Source organism: Papio anubis, chromosome 2 (assembly GCF_008728515.1).
Source record: "Papio anubis isolate 15944 chromosome 2, Panubis1.0, whole genome shotgun sequence".
NCBI classification, from domain to species: Eukaryota; Metazoa; Chordata; class Mammalia; order Primates; family Cercopithecidae; genus Papio; species Papio anubis.
This window is the reverse complement of record NC_044977.1, coordinates 187,526,823-187,551,274: the sequence shown is the minus strand read 5'-3', so window position 1 is coordinate 187,551,274 and position 24,452 is coordinate 187,526,823. Positions and strand designations below refer to the sequence as shown.

Below are 24,452 nucleotides of genomic sequence, written 5' to 3'. Positions count from 1 at the left end.
TGGGGGACACATTCAAACCATAGCACCATTTATCCTCTGATATGAACCTTACCCATTTTATTTGAGATTGTTTTTAAATCTTAAAGATGTTTTAGTTAAGGATATGAATAATCACATCACAGAGAAAGATAATTAAATAGTCAAGTAACATGTCAAAAACTGTTCATTCTAAAGAATGTTCCAGGATATAAAACCCATCTTCTTGGTATTTGGTATGAGTGTCTGTTTGGGTTTATTCCTGATTACATATATTACTATTAAATTTTTATCTTTTACTTAATCTAAAGGAAATTATATCCTGTTTAGTGAGCAGAAGCATCATTCAATTTTCATAAAACCCTAAAAGTTAAGAATAATAATATGACATTTCATTGACTTAGACCTGGAAAAGTCCATCAACGGGCTCAAATTCACCTAGTCAGAAATGAAAAATGTCAGGTTTGAAACTGAGGGGTATCGTTCTACGCTGTTATTTGTTTAACCACTCCACTAATCCTAGTACCTCTTATTTCTTTATCTTTTACTTCCAGACTCGTTAAGAACATGATATAATGTTAATAGAAGCTCTGGTATTAAGAATATTAAGAAATTTTTATCTATTCCTACCTTTAAATGAAACACAATTAACATATCAGTTTTAGTAATAACATTTGTTTTTAAATTGGTAGAGTAGCTCTATAGCATAGTGATTAAAGAGAGTAGACTAGAGCCAAGCCACCTAAAATGCAAATCCAAGTGATATGGTTTGGCTGTGTCCCCACCCAAATCTCAACTTGAATTGTAATAATCCCCACAGGTCAAGGGCAGGGCCAGATGGAGATAATTGAATCATGGGGGCAGTTTTCCCCATAATGTTCTCCTGATAGTGAATAAGTCTCACAAGATCTGATGGTTTTATCAGTGGGAGTTCCCCTGCACAAGCTCTCTTGCCTGCCACAATAGGAGCAGATAGGAAGAAACGGGCTGTTACCCAGGCACTTACCCACCCTCCATCCATTGACAAGAATAAGGTTTTCATTTCCACATAGTGTGCTCTGGCCTGTGTTTTATTAGCTTCTCCTGTAAAATAAAGGGGATGAAGTAGATAATTTATGGATCTTTCTAAAACAACATGTAGATAGCAATTGATAAATGAAAGAGGTAGAATAACTAGTCAGAAAGAAAAGAGTTTTCTAATCAAACACTGATTCTGAATCAACTGACTACCCCTAAGAAAAAACAAATAATATTTGCTATTTTACACTGTATACAACATAAATTTCAAAGTAAAATCTTGAAAAATAAAGTCTTAAAATTTTAGAGGAAAATATTTTGTATTACCTTAGTACAGAAAAATAAATTTAAAAACAGGAATTGGAAGGTATAAAACTTAAAGAAAAATAGAATTAGAATTGACTATCTTAAAATTACATCTATGAAATACTAAAATATCAATATATAAACATTAAAGTATAATTAAAATATATAAAATGTTAACACATAAATTTACTAATAGTTATCCATAACATATATATAAATTATATAGATATATACACAACAAAGTGGAAACAATGTCTGTGATGAGCAGAATATAAATATACTAGTATCAGTAAGTTAAAGACAAAAAAAATGAATGCAGAATGGGAGATTTTTGGTAGACTTTAAAAGACAACTAGAATTTTCCACATGAAAATTATTTCAGGTCAGGCACATTGGCTCATGCCTACAAATTCCTAGCATGGAAACATTGTTTCCACTTTGGAAGGCTGAGGCAGGAGGATCACTTGAGCACAGGAGTTTGAGACCAGCCTGGGCAACATGGTGAAACCACATCTCTTCAAGAAAAAAAAAATAGCCAGGCATGGTAGTGCACGCCCATAGTCCCGGCTGCTTGGGAGGCTGAGGTGAGAGAATCGCCTGAGCTCAGAAGATTGAGGCTGCAGTAAGCCATGATCATGCCACTGCACTCCAGCCTGGGCAACGGAGTGAGACCTTGTCTCAAAATTATACAATATTCTTTAAAATTCAAAGATGATAAGCAGTTACTCTGTTTAATTTCCTTCTGGGGTAACAAAAACATGTTAGAACTAGATAGAGGTGGTTGTTGGACAATATTGTCAGTGTACTAAATGCCACTGAACTGTTAACTTTAAAACGATTAATTTTTGTTATATAACTTTTACCTTAATAAAATCAAAGACATTAGGTAAAAGGAATCTTGTTAATTTGATCACAGAACTTAAAATTAAGTTATTATGGTTCTCTTAAATTAAATTATACCATTAAACAGAGAACAATTTGATATATTTAAATATAGAATGTGGTTATTGTAATGTACTAAATATGGAATAAAAAGTTATGATTCTAAATTCCTGACAATATGAAGGACAAAGAAAAGTTAGAACACATCCTCTTTGCCAGATGTCTAGCACAGTAAGCCAAGGTGTTGCTTGAAACAATATTTTGCACACAACATTTTGCAGAAAATGTTTTTGACTTTCACTGAGATTTATCAAACTGACTTATTCGTTCTCTGATGGCTGCATGTTCAAGGGGCAAAAATTATTCCCATTTTCTCTTCTTTTAATTCTTTCCCTTTCCTTTTAACATCAATTTACCAGTTTACAATTCCTAAGCCACAGATAACTACACAGATATTCCCATTATCTCATTTCCACTTCCTCCAGAGGACTAGCTGACATGGGAGTAAATCTGAGACCAGATTGTTCATGATGAACGTCATTTAGAGAGTTGGTCTGGGAGTGGAAAAACACGATGGTTGGAATATGCTCTCAAGGTGCCAGACTCCCTGGCTTTAAATCACAGCTGGTAATTGATGCGGACTCCCCACATCAACTATGTGACCTTGGAGAGGTGACTTAAATCCCATGCACATTAGTTGCCTGACTTGTAAAATAAAAATGACGATAGTAATAGTACCTACCTCCAAGGGTATTTTTTTTAAGAGTTAATATAGAACATTTAGAACAGTTTCTGTCACATGGTAAGAGCACAGTAAATTTTAGCTATTGTTATGATCATCATTAGTAGTACAGCTTGAAAGCAAAGTTTGTTTCTCATTAGGACATCAAATTCTGCTCATAAGGAGTCTAATGGTTTTTGAATTATGAATCAATGAGTATTAAGAGAAGAAACTGCAGCACTAGGAGTCACACACCAACACTCACTCTTTGACTATAAGTATTTGACGGTATACAAGTGTGGGAGCTGATTAAAAATACATGTAAGGCTGCTGTCCTTGTGTCTGGTACTGAGGCTGAGCTCAGAAAGGGAAATGAAGCAGCAATAATATGCTTGTTACATACAGGGGGCCGGGGGGTTAGCCAGGGGTCCTATGCACTGTTGCAACTTGCTCACATTGTCACTGGTAGCTGACTTACCTTGTTAGTGTGAGGCAGTAGACAGGCCAGTTGTTACTGAGGTTCCAACCAGATTCTTTTTTAGTTACTTTGATTTTTGTCACAAGTGCCATTTACAGCTCTGATGAAGGACTCCAGCATTGCCTGCAGGACAACCAAATCATTCAAGTTGGAGACTTGAACATATTGAAAGATCATTGTGAGTCTCAGTTCATCAGGGATCCAGACATTGATTATGGGTTTGTCCTCACTCTCACCACTTACATATCTGACTGCCTTTTGACTCAGTAGACCTTTCAAAATTCATGCCAAACTCCTTTTGTTCCAAGTTTCTTCCAGTAACTTGGAACTCTTCAGTGAAGGGGTTTCTTAGAAATGTAGCTGCAGATTTGCTATTGAGAGAATACAAACCCATCACAGTCAACCCCTTTTTTAGCTGGCTTCCAATTACACCTCTTTGAGCCATACTGAATTTCTAAATAAAGACAGTAGCAAACCCATACTTTCACCTAACATAAGGCAATTATCCCTCACAAAACCAAAAACTTGCTAGCCCTCTCCCCAAAAGACTATATGAATTTTCTTCATCTATTTCAAACTGATGTTCATTTATCTTCTAGTTGAGTCACATTCCCCTTTTGATATTCTGAAATGTAAGTACTAAAATATGAAATTGACTGCTATTAATACACTGTATTGTAGACAGTAAGGAACTGGGAGAAGTAACGATAAAAAAAATGCTACTATATACACAAATCTATTCAGATCAAAGTAAGGAAGGTTTTGCATGATCAATGCAGTGTTCATTTCTACAACTGGTTGTGTCAACTTAATTAGGATTTATTACTACCTTTTTCCACCGCCCATTCTATAACCCCTTTACCCTCAGCAAATACCTCAGCTGGTTATGGTTTCTTGTTGTATAGAATGTCCCACATCATCATTCTTGAAGGATCTGGACCATTATCAGGTCTGCTTACTTCAGGCCATTGTAATTTTTTTAATTGATTTTAATATTGGGATATGTGAGTAGTGGGAGGCATTCCACGGGATCTCCCTAGATTATTACAGAAACATTTTTCCCATGATTTTGTATTGTCTTTTCTATATGTATGATATTAAATGCATACATATGTATTTATATTTACATATATATCAAACAGGGTATTTAGTATAGACGTTTGACCTAATGCCATTGTGTGAGCTGTTTGTTTAGTCTCTGTGAAGCTGTTATACACAGCCTGAATTCCACAGACCAGTAAGTATAAAAGGGAAGATGGGTATGAAGTTGGTAAGAGCTAAGACAGACTGGAACTCACAACCACACGGTGGAACCCCTGAGGACAGAGAGGAACCCCCATCAGTCATTACCACCTCTAAGCCTCCAACTTTGATGCTGCAAGTGTTCTGCAAGACATGCTGATGCCTTTCAACAAAGAGCTAAAAATGTGCCTCCCTGGAAGTCAGATAAGTCAAATGAGGTTTCAGATGAGCTACATTAACTAGGAATTATGCATGGAAGGCATTCTGAAAAACACACTTTTAGCCTACCTAAATTGGTGCAACAGGGTACCACAATATATTCCAAGTCAGGCAAGCAAACAAACAAACACTCTGTATCAAAACGCAAGAGGTTTCTAATCTTCTAGAACTCATCCCCAGTGGTACTTTTGTTTGTTTTGTTTTGCTTTTTTCAAAATCAGAGATTAAGTTCTTATGTTAAAAATGAGAAACACTCTCCTAGAAGTTAATGTTCTACATTCCAGACTTGGTTTTGTAACTCAGTAAGTTTGTGACATTCAGGAATTTACTTTTCTAAACTAAGGCTTTGCCTCCCCACCTATAACTGGAACAAATAACCCAGCCTCTTCTTATTCACCTATTCGTTGATATAAACAAAGGAAATAATGGATGTTGAAATGTTCTGTAGCTTACAAAAAGTAATATACAGACTACTAACAGAATTATTGAATTTGTTTCTGCTTTTGTGAACAACAAAGACAAATGATGTCATCAACTACGGAGAATATAATTGATCTCGATTCCTTATGTGGCCTCAGCCCAGGTCCTTATGACAGTTTTTTCAACATTTCAACAAGCTGCCTGCTTTATATGTGAGGCATTTTCCTTCCATGTGGCCAGCAGCAGGAAATGAAATCCATTACAGCCCCATGTAGGTGGTTAATTTGTTTGAATTGTCATTTAGCTAGATCTTCAGTATCTTCCTAATGATCTCCCTGGTGCAATGCAGTGCGAATCTTCCATGTTACTTGTCATCAAAGCAGCTGTTTTCAAAGATGCTATTTGCTTTTATTTTATGGATTAGTATCCTTTTTTACTTTAATGACAAACACATTATTATATACAGGATATTTGGCCAAGCACTGGAGATGAAGTTTGGGGAGGGGGTGATTTTCTTTTTTTTTTTTTTCTTGAGACGGAGTCTCACTCTGTCACCAGGCGGGAGTGCAATGGCATGATCTCGGCTCACTGTAACCTCCATCTCCCGGGTTCAAGCAATTCTCCTGCCTCAGCCTCCCAAGTAGCTGGGATTACAGGTGTATGTCACCACGTTCACCACGTTTTTGTTTTTTTGTTTTTTTTTTTTTTTTTTTTTTTTTTTTAGTGGAGATGAGGTTTCTCCATGTTGGCCACACTGATCTTGAACTCCTGACCTCAGGTGATCCACCTGCCTCGGCCTCCCAAAGTGCTGGGATTACACATGCCACCGCACCTGGCCACAAATCATTTTTCTACCTATAAAAATCTCCACCTACTCTAAAAGAAAGACCACAAATAAGATGAGAGAGAGAAATTTCTATTGGAGTCAAAAGAATGGGAGTTTGTTTCAATTGAGGACAATTAGAATAATATCTTGAAGATTCATTGGAACCAGGCCTCAAACAATACTCCAGATTTCCTTACTTAGAGAGGGGTATGTGCTTTTCGGAGGTATGGCAGAGGGAAAACTAGAGAGAAATGATTACGTCTGTAAGAAAAAGTTATCATGAGCCTGGTGAGTATAAAGTTGAATAACATAAGAAAATGATTTGTCCATGTCTCAGATAGCAAAGGCCACCTAATCAGTTAGAACTTACCCCAGGAGCAAAAGTAAGCCGTGTGAATGGGCTCGTGATACAATCAGAGAAGTGCTTAGAGGGTTGCTCTGCTTTTCCACCTATGAAAACATAAATCTGGACCCAGAGTCGAAGTCTTGGAAAATATTTGGCTTATTTTTGTATTAGTGCCTGTATGGGGAAAAGATTCAATGAGGATAGAGATTTGGTTGAAAAAAAGAAAGGATATGAAATGCAGACAAAAAAAAAATAAAGACATTGTGTTGTATCAAATCTCTGTCACTTAAAATTATTACCTTCTCTCCTGTGAAGTAAGACATTCTTTCTTCACACACAAAAAGTTATGGTGACAGGATTATCTAACACAACAACATATTTTGAAATAACACTACTGGAAAAAATCTTATAGACAATCATGAGAGAATTAGGATTCTTCAAATTCCCCTATGACCCTTCTCCCCATCATTTCAGCTCTAAAAGATTTGGAGGATCGCTTTGGGATACAGAGGTAATAATTGAATGCAGCTGTGCTCAGGGAATGGCTTCAGATTCTCCACGGGCGAGCTGGGCCGTCAGCTCACCTCTACAGTCAACAGTAAACCTGGTGGCTTAATTGAAAGTGGAATAATTCACATTCCTTCCCCAAAACACAACATACAAAGATGTACTCACTGATGCGCATCATCAACTTTTCTAGCATCAGGTGAATGCAGCACAGCTGGCCAAAGGCCAGCTCCCATTTTACCCCCATCACTTGCTTCTTCCATCACATGTTTATCTTTTTAATTTTGCAAACATCCATGCTATATTAATTATGCATGCTTCCATAATTTTGCACATGCCACATGCTTTTCTCTTTGCCTCGAGTACTGTAATCCTTCATTCACCCTGTCTGAACAGGGTGAATATTTTCTTACTCAGAAATTCAAGAAAAAATATCACTTTATCTCTCTAACACTAAAAGTTTTGAGAAATATTTAGTTATTCACTCTCTTATCTGTTAAAATTGTACCATGTGCATGCCTCTAGTGTTACATTTAATCACACACTGAATTATATCAGTTCATATATAGTATATCCCTCAGCATGTATATACAGTTCCGTAGCCTGAATTTTATGCAATAACCTATATCTAGCCTTATTTTATTGCCCTGTTCTTGATTATCCTTCCCCATAACTTTCTTACCTACTTCTAGCTTATATTATTGTATAGTATACGGGGTTTTATAGATTATCTAAGTCATATTTGGTGCAAGATGAGGTATATATAAATGCATAAATGTGTGAATAAACAAAACAATAATCTCTCCTCGCTTACTGGCCTGTTCAATCCTTGAGGCATCCATTGCCTTTGGGGTGACCTTTGATGTTTCTGAAGGTGGCAGAATAAATGGCATTCAACAAGTGCTCACTGGAGTTTGGTTAAAGAAGCAAACGGTAACTTGTTGAGAGCTACTTCTTCATACTTTTAAACAAGTGAATTAGCATTTCCATCATAACTGATACTTTTGCTGAAAGAAAATGTGCATGCTTTAAAATGTGAATAAAAGGTTATTCTTGTTATGTGGATTAGTAAGAATTTTTTTTTCAAGTGTCTTTCTCGGTGGCATCTACAGACCAACTTTAGGCATTCTATATAACAAGTCTATTATAGATCTACATGCTAAAGACAACGGGTAAAAAAAAACTGTCAGAGTCATTTTGTGTTAATCTAAACTGACTGCCTCCTGCTTTAATCACTTACCTGCATCCTGCTAATCTCATGGCTTCACTAAAAGAGAGGGGAAAAAAACTAAATTTCTTTGCATTGAAATACATAGAACACTGAAGTTAGATAAAGTATAATTTTTTTTAACTGACTACTTGGCTTAACTAGGTTTTATTAGTTTTTTATAACTGGCTCCTTGTGCAAATGTATTTGATGGACTAAACAGTATATACCTGTACAAATGTGCATGGGAACTTTAAGAAAGGTGGTAGATTAGATATTCATAATGGTTTAGTCACATTGTACATAGCTTTAAAATAAAATAACTTTAGTAATAACAGTTAAAATAAAGTAACTGTTTAATAGTCTAGTGAAGTTGGTAATCTACAAATGAACAAGTAATAGATATGTAACAATGATATGATAAAGAATAAATTAGTGCAAGGGAATGGAGTGAGCTGTTGTGCTGCTGTAGATTTGTTGGCCAAGAAAAAGAGATCTCCCTGAAGAGGTAACACAGGAGAAGGGGAACATCTGGGAGGCAGGCTTTCCTGGCAATGGAAAGGGCACTTTTACAATGCTGGACCAAAGATTCTCTGCAATCTATCTCAACTCAGTTGAATGGCAAAAATCGTCAAGAGGTGGTTGACAATACAGATAGCCTCCTCAGCTTGTGAGAATCTCAATGCTCCTGAAAGAAATTCCTGCTTTTTACTAGTTTGTTGTAGCTGTTACTGTTTCTGTTAAATTAAAAGTCCCCAATGAGATGGTTGTTGAGATCAGTAATTTTATATTGTATGAGATTTGAAGAGAGTAAATGCTTCTTTTTCGACATCTTGTTTACTTAGTCAGTTGGCATCATTTTCAATGAGAAAACAGGCGAAAGTAAAAGTGTAAATAGAATGACATAAAAAGTATGAAAGAATCAAATGCAATATGACGAAAAAGTTAGTGTTGGCCCCAAGCACTGATTACTGAAAGTTTTGAATGAGCAAGTGTTTAAATGAGAAGTGAAACCAGTGAGTGGAAGTCAGACTATGAGTTCTACGTCAGAATCAAGCCCCTCTGCCTGCCTCCAGAGTCTGGCGAGCCTCATCTGTAACAGCTGATTCTAAAGGGGTCAGTGCTGAAAAAGGATTTATTGTTTGTGATGATGACTGTGAGGTTAAAGTAATGGAGAAATTCAAAGTTGCTTGCTTAATGGAAAAATATGCAGAATTGCAACTTAAAAAAAATACAACTGCCACCATATTAGGACAAACTGGAACCAAAATCATTTCAGAGATTGATGACATGTCGTTACAAGCTTGAAATATCCATCTTATTCCTTTAAATTCATATTTTTATCAACCACTTAGGTCAGTGACATAATAAAATCTATTAACCTCAGTTATTTTGTCCTCTAAGTAACATTGGATAGTGCAAGAACAATATTAAAATTGAATGGATTTCTTTCTGCACTATAAGATATGCTGTTTGACCTTTTATGTTTTTCACAGAAATGCTTAGTTATTCTAAAAGTGGTTTGATACGCTATTATATTGGCCATAAAATATTTCCTCCTGTAATGTCTCTTTTGTCCTTTATTTCATATTAGCATCTATTTTATTCTTTTAGTCCAATGCCTGAGATCATTTCAATGGAGAAAGACTTCTAGACCATTTGTAAATTGAAATATTACACCCAGGACAAATGCATTGATAAGAAAAACATTTAAAAGCTTGAAACATCTTTTTATCGATCTTTCCTAGGCTCCAGATACAGATATAAATAATAAGAGAGATAGGAAAGGAAAAAGATTTTGAGCCAGAGGGAAAACCTTGCTGAATGCCCAGTGAGTACAGAGGACAGTGAGAAGAGAGTCCTGGCAGGCACAGCTCAGCTTCAAGGGAAGAGGAAGTGAGTGAGGAGGCCAGAGTGCGCAAGAGGCAGGCAGCAGGGGCTGCTGTCCTTTTGAACGCTGTGAGCCTTCTGTATAGGTCTTACCAACTTAATAATGCCACGGTCAAATCAATTGACATGGTTTGGCTGTGTCCCCACCCAAATCACATCTTGAATTGTACCTCCCACAATTCCCATATGTTGTGGGAGAAACCTGGTGGGAGGTGATTGAATCACGGGGGTGGGTCTTTCCCATGCTATTCTTGCGATAGTGAATGAGTCTCATGAGATCTGATGTTTTTAAAAATGAGAGTTTTCCCTGCATAAGCTCTCTCTTTGCCTACTGCCATCCACATAAGACATGATTTGCTCCTCCTTGCCTTCCGCCATGATTGTGAGGCCTCCCCAGCCACGTGACAATGTAAATCCATTAAACCTCTTTTTTTTTTTCCAGTCTCAGGTATGTCTTTATCAGCAGCATGAAAACAGACTAATACAGTAAATTGGTGCCAGCACAGTGGGGCACTGCTGAGAAGATATCCGAAAATGTGGAAACAACTTTAGAACTGGGTAACAGGCAGAGGGTGGAACAGTTAGGAGGGTTCAGAAGAAGACAGGAAAATGTGGGACAGTTTGGAACTCCTCGGAGACTTGAATGAGGTTTGACCAATATGCTGATAATGATATGAACAATGAGGTCCAGGCTGAGGTGGTCTCAGATGGAGATGAGGAACTTGTTGGGAACTGGAGCAAAGGTGACTCTTGTTATGTTTTAGCAAAGTGACTGGTGGCATTTTGCCCCTGCCCTAGAGATTTGTGGAACTTTGAACTTGAGAGAGATGATTAAGGGTATGTGGTGGGAGAAATTTCTAATCTGCAAAGCATTCAAGACATGACTTGGGTGCTGTTAAAAGCATTAGTTTTAAAAGGGAAACGGCATAAAAGTCTGGAAAATTTGCAGCCTGACAATGTGGTAGAAAAGAAAATCCTATTTTCTGAGAAGAAATTCAAGCCATTTTTCTGGCTGCAGAAATTCGCTGAAGTAACGAGGAGCTGAATGTGAAACCCCAAAACAATGGGGAAAATGTCTCCAGGGCATGGCAGCCCCTCCCATCAGAGGCCTGGAGCCTTAGGAAGAAAAAATGGTTTTGTGGGCCAGGCCCAGTGTCCCTGTGCTGTGTGCAGTCTAGGGACTTGGTGCCTGCATCTCAGCTACTCCAGCTATGAGAAGAGTAGACCAAAGTGCAGCTCAGGCTATGGCTTCAAAGAGTGCAAGCCCCAAGCCTTGGCAGCTTCCACGTGGTGTCAAGCCTGCCGGCGCACAGAAGTGAAGAATTGAGGTTTGGGAACCTTCTCCTAGATTTCAGAGGATCTATAGAAACACTTGGATGTCCAGGCAGGAGTTTCCTGCAGGGGTGGGGCTCTCATGGAGAATCTCTGCTAGGCAGTGTGCAATGAAAATGTGGGATTGGAGCCCCTCCATACAGAATCCCTACTGGGGCACCGTCTAGTGGAGCTGTGAGAAGAGGGCCACCGTCCTCCAGACTCCAGAATGGTGGATCCACCAACAGCTTGCACCGTGCACCTGGAAAAGCCGCGGACACTCAATGCCATCCCATCAAAGCAGCTGGGAGGGAGCCTGTACCCTGCAAAGCAACAGGGGTGGAGCTGCCCAGGACCATGGGATCCCACCTCTTGCATTAGTGTGACCTGGATGTGAGACATGAAGTCAAAGGAGATCATTTTAGAGCTTTAAGATTTGACTGCCCTGCTGGATTTCAGACTTGGATGGGGCCTGTAGTCCCTTTCTGTGGCCAATATCTCCCATTTGGAATGGCTGTATTTACCCAATGCCTGTACTGCCATTGTATCTAGGAAGTAACTAACTTGCTTTTAATTTTACGGGCTCATAGGCAGAAGGGACTTGCCTTATCTCAGATGAGACACTGAACTGTAGACTTTTGAGTTAATGTTGACATGAGTTAAGATTTTGGGGGACTGTTGGGAAGGCATGAATGGTTTTGAAATTTGAGGACATGAGATTTGGGAGGGACCAGGGCCAGAATGATATGATTTGGCCGTGTCCCTGCCCATATTTCATCTTGAATTGTACCTCCCACAATTCCCATATGTTGTGGGAGAAACCTGGTGGGAGGTGATTGAATCACGGGGGCAGTTCTTTTCCATGCTATTCTTGTGATAGTGAATGAGTCTCATGAGATCTGAGGTTTTTAAAAATGAGAGTTTTCCCTGCACAAGCTCTCCCTTTGCCTGCTGCCATCCATGTAAGATATGACTTGCTCCTCCTTGCCTTCCGCCATGATTGTGAGGCCTCCCCAGTCATGTGGAATTGTAAGTCCATTAAACTTCTTTTTCTTCCCAACCTTGGGTATGTCTTTATCAGTAGTATGAAAACAGACAAATACATAAGTGGATAATGGAAAATATGGTATAAGTAAGATGTAATGTTAGCCTCACAAAAGAAGGAGATTCGGCCATGGGCAACAACATGGATAGACCCTGAGGACATTACACTAAGAAAAATAAGCTAAACTTTTTAAAACTACAGTAAAATACTGTATGATCTTACTTACATGAGGAATCTAAAATAGTTAAACTCATAGAAGCAGAGACTGGAATAGTGATTGCCAGGGGCTGGGAGAAAGAGAAATATGGGCAGGTGACAGTTAAAGGGTACAAAGTTTCACTTAATGCAAGATAAGTTCTGAAGATCTATTCTACAGCATAATGCCTGTAGCTAATGTTATGTTAATAATATACTTACAAGTTTCTGAAAAGGTAGATCTTATGTTATGTGTTCTTAACACACACACACACACACACACAAATAATAATAGAAAGGGTGAGAAGGAACTTTGGGAGATTATGGGTATGTCTAAGGCCTTGAGGGTGATGATGGTTTTATGTATGTATACACATCCCCAAGCTCATTGAGTTGTATACATTCAAGATGTACAGCTTTTTACCTGTCAATCATACCTCAATAAAGTGGGTAAATAAATTATTTTCATTAAAAAATAATCGTCATGGCATCATATTACATTGAAATATAATTTTAAGTGTTCATTTTATGGAAAAATGAAGAATTTTTCTCTATCACCTCTGTACCTACACTAAAAGTTACTTCTGAAAGCAGGAGATCAAGTTATGGGCCTTGAAAGCTATCAAATGTTATAAGAAGGAGGGAAATCAGTTTCTAACTAGTTCAAGAAACAAATGCCAAAGCCCTGAACAAAGGCAAACATGAAGGAAAAGAAAAAAGTAAGACTGAAAAACCTTGGGGACACGTAGATAAAAAGTTTTAGAAAAAGCATCAGAAACTGAAGGTACTACTAGGAGCAGGAAGGCCACATGTATCATGAGCGTGGCCTGGTGAACACATATCTCATCAAAACCTTCAGCTGATGGTTCCATTCAGAGACAGGGCGAAAGAAGTCAGAAAACTAAGGTTTATTTAAAAACTCCCAATTTTTATAATGTTGACATTTAATTCAAATCAATTTAAAATATTAGGTAGCCAAATTGAAATGGACCTGATGGTCATATCTGACTATGTTTTTGACTTCTGAGTTAAAGTCATATGAAAACAACTGAATTGCAAAGCTCTGCATAACTGTGAACTGACAGCTAACATGAGCTGTGCAGGTTAACATAAAGACAACTCAGGAAAATTCTTGAAAAATTTCCAGCATTTGGACTGACTGGCAGATAACATTGTGTCCAATTAATTGGGTGCATCAGATTAAGTCAATTCATAACACTTATTTTGAAGGACTTTTTTTATATGTGGAAAGATGTTCATAGTGGTTTTATACATATGAACACAGAAATAAATTATATCATTATTTATGTGTGAATACAGCCAGCATTAAAGCTCATAATAGAACTAAATCATGTGTGTATACATATATGTGTGTGTGTAGTGTATCTGTTATTAGGAGCATTAAATCAAAAGTTAGAATGCCTGTAATGGAGTAACAATTACACATTGAACGACCATGGAATCCAAGTTATTTCACTTTTTAAATCATTACTGCAATAAGGATCCAGTTATACTACTGATTAAAGTGTTTCATCAGATATCATAATGTTCTAAATAAGCCTCAACATTTAGAAAAGTCACTTTTTATTATTCAAATAATTTATTCTTGAAAAAAGTGGAAATATAAGACCTATAATAGCTGGCAAAACTAATCAGCCTTATAGCAACAAACCACAGCAGACAGGACATTGCTATACAACCTAACCTTACCAACTTGTCGATGTGAAAGTTAACTGGCTGTGTTTACTCGCAATATATATCAGTATCATTTGCTTACTGAAAGAAAGCAACTAAAAGAACTCACTGATAGGAGCTTGGAACAGTTTTGTCTTACGTGATTCCGAAAGAACATCCTGCAAATCAGCTATCCTTTATGTGGGATTCTTAAACATAAAATACAGCCTGCAGTGATGCAATATTACATAATTATCCTAGTTGAATAACCTCCTTCTAAAAGCACAGCTTTAAGGAGAAACTCAGCATGAATTTATATGATACTCATTATTCAGTGGTGTCAACTCTATGGTCGGCCATCTCCAGAATATAGTCACAACAGAGAGAAAGCTCCATTAGCCTTGGGCATCATGGGAACTTGTCCCTCCACCTCTCACAATTCATTGGGTGGGACACCATAATAACACTTAAAATTTTATCCACAGCTGTATAACTAACCATTACTGATATAGGATCAGACCTCTGTATTTGTAAATTTCATGCTTTCACAACAACAAGGATTAAAACGGAATTACCAGTTGGGGAATGTCAAGAAAACTGGATATTTAATTCCATTAAGACTATCTTTAAACTGTCATGTGAGCTTGGACAATCTAACTCCTCACTTTAGTTTCCTTATCTATAAAATTAGGAAGTTAGACTAGGTGATCTCTAAGTCTCTATCAAATTATAACATCCTACGATTTATGTGGTTTATTAAATAATTCCATTTGGAATTGAAGAACAAAAGTTGATATCAAGTGTGTGTCAGAGTTAGGTACATGGCAAAGATCCTTGCAATGCCCACACAGAAATGGATAAACTTGGACTGGCTTAACAATACCAAAAACTGCAGAGTCAGGTAATAGCTTATGACAATCAACTGAAGTGATGTGATTTTTTATTTAATGTGGAACTTCTTCATAAATAATGTCTTAGAGGAAGGCATTATTTAAAAATAACAAACACCCAGCCAGGCACAGTGGCTCATACCTGTAATCCCAGCACTTTGGGCTAGGCACGGTGACGGCCACCTGTAATCCCAGCTACTTTGGGAGACTGAGGCCGGAGAATCACTTGAACCCAGGAGGCAGAGGTCACAGTGAGCCGACATCGTGCCACTGCACTCCAGCCTGGACGACAAGAGCGAAACTCTTGTCTCAAAAAAACAAAACAAAACAAACAAACAAAAAACCATGTCATTTGTTTATGTATGTATTTCCATATGGAGGAGAATAGACAGCTTGTCAAACAACTTCATAATACATTATTACTCTATAAAACTAAAATTTATAGCCACATTGTTCTATACCTTTCAAAAATAGTTAAGAAATTAAGTTTAAAATCCTTCCTACGAGATGGTTAAGATTGCTTATAAGCTACAATGATTGATTGAATATATTTTACCTTTTTAAAAGAGTCTGATAGGAGGAGGAGTATGAAATGTAAGACAAGTCCCGTCCCCTTCACGTGCCTGGGAAGACACAGCATTGCACATGCAAGTGTACTCACACACATACACATTTACACACACACAGAACTACAAAGTGCTCAGCTGTCACACACATACACATTTACACACACACAGAACTACAAAGTGCTCAGCTGTCACACACGTACACATTTACACACACACAGAACTACAAAGTGCTCAGCTGTATGAAATTATCCATGTAGTAAGAAGTTAGAAAAGGAAAATATTGAAAGATAGTCGCCAAGGAAATCTCCTTTGAAACTGGTAGGACTTGAACTAGAACATGAAAGATGGCTAGGATTTGGAAAGGCAGAAAAGAGAGTGGAAGGAAATTCTCAGGAAATACAAGGAGGCTATGCTTTGACCATCTGGGGACCAGCCCTCATAAGGAGTTAGAAAGAGAGGAATCATCAGGAAAATTGTTTCTAAAGTGTTAAAGATAAAATATAGTAATGCCATGAAAGATGAACTAACCCCGAAAAACAGGTAGGGGCCAGGAGATCAGTTAGGAGCCTCTTAAAAAAATTGCAGCACAAAGTGGAGAGGGTCCAAAATGAGTCTAGAGAAAATTGGCAAAACATAGCATTTAAATGCAGAATTGCTACACGGAGTAAAGGAGCAGTTTACATACAAAGGTACATACCTGTGTTCCAAGGCATGTGCCTCATGACTGAGGGAAAAGAAGCATTATAAAGAGAAATAAAGCCTTTAGGAAAAAGAACCAAATTGGGATAGATGTTGAGATAGAAGAAATTAAAGAATTATAAGCTGGAAGTTTGAATCTTAATGCAGCAAATATAGAAATGGGGTATAGAACTAAATTTGGATATGATGAATGTATTTGGAAACTATCAACGTGGAACCATGAAAGTAGATATATTCTGTCTGAAAATAAATATAATGGTGGTTTGTAATACTTTTAAAGTTGCAGACATTTGGAGAATACAACAAAAATTATAAATCTTCTCCCAAAGTAAAATAAATGTTTATACTGACATTTACATAATTTTGTACATATTTTCAGAAAGTATGTGGGCCCCATTTACCTTACCTAAATCCCAGGATGGCAAGACAAGCATAATGAAAAGTTAAGGATAAAAAGTTACTAAGAAAAACTTGATCAAATACCAAGGGCAGGGGGTATTCTTGTTAAGGCAGGACAATGTAATCAAATATCTAGAGTGGGAGGATTCTTAATAACAAGACTCTTAGCTAAAACTGGATACAGCAGGTCAACAGCAGGTCCCAAATATGAGGCATAGTCAAAAAGAGATGGCTCAGAGAAGCTTGACTAAAGTTTGGAGGGAGCCTTTGTTACCCTCTTTACTTTGCATTCATGTCTTAAAAATATTTATTGAGTTCTAATTATATGACAAGCACTGTGTTCAGTATCCTGAGATCAGTTATACAGGTCTGTCCCTGTACTTTTGGAGCTTGGATAATTGCTACTCCTTCTTTATGTTTCAGCTCAGAGGTCTACTCCCTTGTGAAGACCTCCCTGAGTTCACCTCACCTTGATCTACGTCTACCGACATAGGCTTACCTCTATAGGCTGTAACCTCCTATTTACATGTCTATGTAACCTTTTATACCACAAGTTCTATGAGATTATGGGCTATGACATCCTTGTTCACTCATCCCCAGTAAACTAGCACTAAAACCGCCCAAGTAGTAGCTCAGTAAATATTTGACGAAATTTGTAGAATAGAGATAGTAAAGTCAGAAGCCAACAAGTGATGCCAAATGCTAGTCAAGAAAGAAGCCAAGGATGCATCGTTTCTTAGATACAAGAAATTTAGAAAAACCCAAATGCGTAAGGAATTGAAAAGATGCTATCAAAAGGACGACTCTAAGAACCTTTTGAGCTACCCAAGATTTGATGTTCTCAGCAGGCCAAACAGCTAAGAGTATGAGATTTCAGATACAATTCATTAGAGCACAGAATATGGACTTGATCCTGCAGCAAATGACTCTTGACCCTGGAAAAAACTATAATTCTTGTAGCTGATAGAAGCACCCATAGGTCAGTTTAAGTCATGGTTTAGCACATTTCTTTCTGTGGACCTCATTTTCACCATTAGTGAAATCTGGGGGCCAGGGGACAAAGAGTGGGATGTCTGAATACACAGGGAAATACATATGAGTGATAATTCTAAGAGGCGGTGACTCTATGGCCTACAAGTGTGTTTTTGAGACAGTAGATGCTTATCAAAGAAGTTCATTAAAGAGACGGTGACATATGGGTCATGGTAAACAGGCTGTCTAATTAATGGTATATCATATTTCTCTTTGTTCAGTCAATTCCAGGCACAACTATTATTTCTTATTTTTAACTGAATATCAAATTATAAAAGAGCTTTGAATCAGACAGTAAGAACAGTTTTTTTACTGAACAGCAGTGGACCCTGAAGATCACACTGGACTCTGAAGATGAACTGCCTGGACTTGAGTCTGAGCATCTGTTAGTTAAGTGGCTATAGGCAAGTACTTAAACTTTCTATACTCTAATTTCCTCATGAGATAAATGGGAATGACAGTACCCTCTTCATGCAGTTTTTATAAATATCACACAAACATATTCCTGTGAAGGGCAAGTGTTACCTGGGACATAATAAAAGTTCCACAATCGCAGCCGGGCGCAGTGGCTCATGCCTGTAATCCCAGCACTTTGGGAGGCCGAGGCAGGTGGATCACAAGGTCAAGAGTATGAGATCAGCCTGGCCAATATGGTGAAACCTCGTCTCTACTGAAAAGAAAAAAGCAAAAATTAGCCAGGTGTGGTGGCGTGTCCCTGTAGTCCCAGCTACTCCGGAGACTGAGGCAGAATTGCTGGAACCTGCGGGGGTGATGGAGGGGGAAGTTCCACAATTGCTTGACATTACTAAAGAGGAAGAAAACTAAAATGGTTCATAATAAGTGTCACACACCATGTCAGGCATTTTTACATAAATTATATTGTTTGATTCCAGCTATTACAAAAACTATAGATCAGAAGTCTAACAGTCAAGCCTTTCCTCACATCTCTGTGTCTGAGTATATCGGCGAATCCAGTCATCTGAGTATGTGGGACTGTACTTGGTATCACCCCAATTCTGGGTATCATATGAATCTTATGATTCATACTATGAGAAAAGGACCAGGTTAAAAACAAAAGACATTAAGAAGTCTGTTCATCACGAATCTGTATGGTTTTTGCCATGTTTTGTTTTGTTTATCTCTAAATTCAATACCATGGGTGACTTTTTTATGCCTAATTAACCTAGTTGAAATGACAACTCAGTACACAATCATATTATAAAGATCAAGAACATGCTTTTATTCCGCTTAGTATCTCTGAGAGACCAGAATGATATCTCAATGTTAAGCAGTTTTAATGTTTGCTATTAATAATTCTGATTCCCGATGGATTTCCTATTTAGTCCAAGTTCATAAACAAGACATATTTCTAACCCATCTATTCAGCACAAATAACACAAATTTAATCTTGTTAACCCATGTCTGCATAATGACTTTCACTTTTTACGAATAATGACACAATGATAATTTATACCCCTACAAATAAAACCATCTTGAGTGGTATAAAAAATAAAGTAGGCCGTGGGCGGTGGCTCAAGCCTGTAATCCCAGCACTTTGGGAGGCCCAGACGGGCAGATCACGAGTTCAGGAGATGGAGACCATCCTGGCTAACATGGTGAAACCCCGTCTCTACTAAAAATACAAAAAAAATTAGCCAGGCATGGTGGCGGGCGCCTGTAGTCCCAGCTACTCGGGAGGCTGAGGCAGGAGAATGGAGTGAACCTGGGAGGCGGAGCTTGCAGTGAGCCGAGATCGCCCCACTGCCCTCCAGCTTGGGCAACAGAGCGAGACTCTGTCTCAAAATAAATAAATAAATAAAAATAAAGTAAGGCTGGATCAGAATGGAAATTTTTTTCAACTTTTCTCCCATCTCTGATTTCCTCCCAAATGATCATTTCATGTTAAGGATTGTTCATTAAATCTCAAACAGTTTTAAGTACCAGTATCAAGCACCTGCACACTTGAGAGCAGTGATTACAGGGGAAAAAATGATTGAACAACATCAGTGTTATTTATCATCACTCCTAGGGTACTGAATATAATGTTCCTTTAATTTTTGACATTTGTATCGCACATTTAAGCTTACAACAAAGTGATGATATATATTATGTCCTCACACAACCCTATACATAGTTGCCATTTTTCCCCCATTTGATATGCCATGAAACTGAGATGCACAAAAGTGTGTCAATAATAGAACAAGGGCCAAAACTTCTGAGTTCCCTCCCATCTCACCACCATCCCCACTGCCGGATCATGTTCTCCTAATTCAAATGCCACTTTCTTTACACGAGTCTACAGTGATTTTATACTTATTTTCTGGGTTTTCAGTGAGAATATCTGTAGCCGCGTATTCACAATGCAGACCTGTAAGGGATCGCTGAACTCAAGTGCACTGACTTTCAACAAAATAATAGGATCCTCTCTTCACAGGTATTTATTTTTGAAAACCATTTATTTCAGAAAACAAAATAAATCCATTTTATCTCTTCACTTCTAAACTAAAGATGAAACAGCTGCCCTTGTTTGCATTGATACTGCAGGATTTGTAGCCTGATGAGCTACATACAGGTTGTTAAATTTCAGTAATTTGACAATGGAGTAGTATGTGCACCTGGCTCTTAAACAGCTTTAAAGGCTTAGACTTCCTCTGAAATTATCTCTTCAGCCAGGACAGAAGAAATTTTTTTAAATATCTAAAATCTCTCCAGGTAAGGAATTCCAAACTTTACTGCACATTAGAATCACCTGGGGAGTTTTTGAAACATGCCTAACCCAGGTTCCTCCCCTAGAGAGTCTTATTTAATTGATCTGCCATGCTGTCTGAGCAGGTGTAGTTTTAAAACCTCCCTGAGTGATTCGAATATGCATTCAGGGTTGGGAAACACCAACTGAAGACATAGCCCAGAGCGATGCTCTCAGCACTGGCCATGCATTGGAATTTTGGGCGGTGGGGAGGGGAACTTTTTAAAATACTGATACCAATACCCGATTAAATCCGAATCTAAATATCTGAATAGGCTCCAGCGTTGGTGACTTTTAAAGCTCTATAAGTGATTCTGACGTGCAGTCAAGTTTGGAAATCATTTATCTAAAAACAATTACAATTTAGTATGTCGTCTACAAATGAGCAAAACCAAACAAGCAAACAACAACAAAAAACAACTAGAATCTGAAAACTTACTAGAATTGAAGAGTTTCAGACTCCCCTCCAGAGGTACTGAGTCAGAATCTGCCTTTTACCAAGGATTCCAGGTACTGAGTATGCACAATAAAGTATGAGCAGCTCTGTTCTCGACTGCTTTTCTAAAGCCCTGAGGACAGTGTTAACTTCCATTTCTTCTTCTCCCATTTCTTCTTCTCATTTGATGCTTCTCTCAAGTTTGGGTGAGTATGTTCTACTGATAGGGACCATTGGGATAAATTGCTACCATGTATTCCTAATGGCCACACAGCACAAACATGATTAATTATAGCTAATTATCACTAATTAGCTATCTACTAAGCTAACTGCTGAGCCTGGAATTCAAGACCCTTCAGAATCTAAACAGATTTATTTCTTGCCTTTTCCCACTTATTCCCACCCTACACTCTACCCAAATATAGAGTGCTCTGTTCCATGTATGATCCACACCTTCTAGCCTCTTTACCTATATATCCATCTCTCCCTAACATGCTTTCCTTCCATGTTCAAGTATATTGGCTAACGTTCAGTTAATGCTATTGTACTGTGAAGATTTCTAATTCCACCCCATATCCAGCTGGTAATAATTTGTCCCAGCACAGAATACTCATAGCATCCTATCTGTATCTCTCTTCCAGCCCATTTAACAATCTTCTTCACGTTTTCTAAACTTATTTTCTATCCTCTATCAGATGATAAGTTATGTTAGAAAAGGATTCATGCTGATGCAGTTTGGAGGTGTGTCCCCACCCAAATCTCATTTTGAAATCTAATGCCCAGTGTTGGAGGTGGGGCTTAGTGGGAGGTGACTGGATCATGGGGGTGGATTTCCCATAAATGGTTTAGCACCATCCGCCTTAGAACTGTCCTCATGTGAGTGACTGAGTGAGTTCTCTTGACAGCTGGTCATTTAAAAGTGTGTAGCATCTCCCCTCTCTCTCTCTTGCTCCTGGTCTGGCCAAATGACATGCCAGCTCCCCGCTTCACCTTCCATGATGACTGTAAGTTTCCTAAGGCCTTCACAGAAGTTGAGCAGATGTCCCACCATTATTCCTGTACAGCCTGCAGATTCATGAGCCAATTAAACCTCTTTACTTTGTAAATTACCCAGTCTCAGGTATTTCTTAATAGCAATGCAAGAATGGACTAATATACATGTGCAATTCACTTCTGTAATATTCACACAAGCCTTATCAGAGCTGTGTGTATAGTATGTAATTTTTTTGTCTTTCTTCTAACAATTTCTTATGCTTAACCAGGTCAAGTCAGTATTCTTAGTATAGTCAGTATGTTTATACTCTGTCTGCTTTCGATAGCTTTAGATCAGATTTTCACAAAGAGTAGTCTTTGCAGAATGTGAATTATGAATCTCTAAAGAAGATATTGTATGGAGAAGTTTGGAAACTTTACATGCCCAAGTAGCTTTTTTAAAGAGCTTCTTACAGGTATCATTTGCTCTGCACGTCACACTTTGGGATATTTTTAATAATAGGGAGTGATAAGTCACTCAAGATAAATTTAGGACAATTCAGGCTTTCAGTGCCTACCTAGATAAATCATCAACATTTCTTCCTTTTCAATGGGAACACAAGAATCCTAGCCAAAAGAGACAGAACACCACAATGGTATTATTCTCTGGCTGGATAGGTGACAATCTAGAACCAAACAGCATCATAAAAAGAAAAAAACAAAACAAACAAAAAAAACACTATGCTGTTATTGCTAAGGAAACTCCTGTTTTATAGGTTGACTAACTAGGGATCTTTAACATACTGTCAGTTATGTCTGAGAAATAAGGAAGCACCTATTAAGTTCAAACTAGTCTAGGAAAACTTGCTTTAGTGATGGTCTTGGATGTAGTGTATTCTATTCTACTTCCTTGAAAAATATGAAATAAAATGGGGTGAGCAAGTAGAAAAGTATTTTTATTATTTCTTGAAGTCTTAGAAGCATTTATAATTTTGAGAAACAACAAAGAAAGCCACAGAATCCACTATAACAGATGGTTCTAATTAGCATGTTAGAATTCATTGAAAACTATGTCAAAGTTGATTGGCTATTTGTGAAAATATTTCTGACCGATTGTTCTTAAACTATTTCCATAAATATATTGGGACATCTTATATCACTTTATTAATGTTGAGAAATTCAAAAGAATAAGACACGGTCATGTAGACACTATTTTCTTATTATATCCCAGCAATGTTGGTTTTCTGTCAAAGTCAATGATAAAGCATCCCTCTATTTCCTACTGGATGACTTTAGAATGGAATGGAGGAGAAAAGTGATCTTATGGCCAAAGACTTAAAAGAAGATGGCAGGTATATTTATTTCATGAATCCCTGACATGTATTTATCAACATTTATCTGACATGTTGACTCCATATTCCAATCTCTATGACTACATCTTTCATTTTCTGCTTCCTACCAAAGGACAAAAATATATTTCTAGAGTATTTCTTATTAATGGTTCCAGAAATATATGGACTAGAATTTTAGGATCCTTAGAACAGAAAAGTTTCATAATGACTTACTTTATGTTTTTTCAAATGTTGTTTAAATATTGGTTACAGTGATTGAACAATCTCACCTTTAACACAACTTTCTCCAGCCATAAGTTTTATATTTAAATTGTTTTAAATTTTCATAAATGTCTTTGCCAATTAAATTGTCAGATAATTTGACAACACTTTTGGTATCATTCAGACCTGTGATTTCTCAATGTAGCTATATGCTGAAATTACCTGGACACATAAAAATATTAATGTCTGGGGCCCACTTTCAGAGACGCATATGTAATTCATCTTGTATGTGGCCTGGGGATCGGCACTTTTTAAATCTTTCTACATAATTCTAAGATGCAGACAAGGTTGAAAAACAAGTATTTTGACCAAATTTTTCAACGATGAGTTTTAATAACCCTTTTAAACTTAGATGTACTAATGGCATGAATCCTAGTCTCCACTTTTCCATTTTATTTCAGATTTTTCTTGTTGGAAACTCTCCAAGTTCATGAAATCCTTCTGAAAATGAGACTTTAAATCTGGACACAGATGACCTATTTAATAAGGCATTGATAAATAATAGTAAATGACCTGCCAAAGCCATTTCCAGGAAGAGAAGGAAACGGAAATGCTCAGTTACCACCATCCAGAGATACTAGTCCCATTACCTCTCATAGCCATCTAAAATGTTGACCATTTGCTCCCATCCACTATAAATATAGCTACACTTTTCCTTCATTATTTTTAGACACTCCAACTCTTCTTATAATATACTAAGATTGAATACACGTTTTCTACTTTCTTGCTTTTTATATTTCTGTGGAAGTCATAACAAACGATTTTAGATAGCTAAGTGATAGCTATCTAAAGGCATGAATTTGCAAATCAAATTATAAAACCTGTTTAGAAGCC

The 24,452-nt window shown here is 37.5% G+C and overlaps 1 long non-coding RNA gene across 6 annotated transcripts in view; it reads right to left on the bottom strand.

Annotated features, from left to right (window-relative positions):
• The window catches only part of LOC103882482, a 59,425-nt gene extending 40,919 nt beyond the window's left edge, over positions 1-18,506 (bottom strand). For 5 of the 6 annotated variants that reach the window (XR_002520629.2, XR_002520627.2, XR_002520628.2 and 2 more), the window contains exons 1-3: positions 6,458-10,237; positions 3,381-3,503; positions 983-1,059 (exon numbers count right to left, since the gene is read on the bottom strand). This is a non-coding gene — a long non-coding RNA (uncharacterized LOC103882482). Of the gene's footprint in view, positions 1-982; positions 1,060-3,380; positions 3,504-6,457; positions 10,238-18,376 lie in introns of those variants that run through there. The other variant, XR_002520630.2, reaches the window with a different exon arrangement.
• Between the last annotated feature and the right edge of the window lie 5,946 nt (positions 18,507-24,452).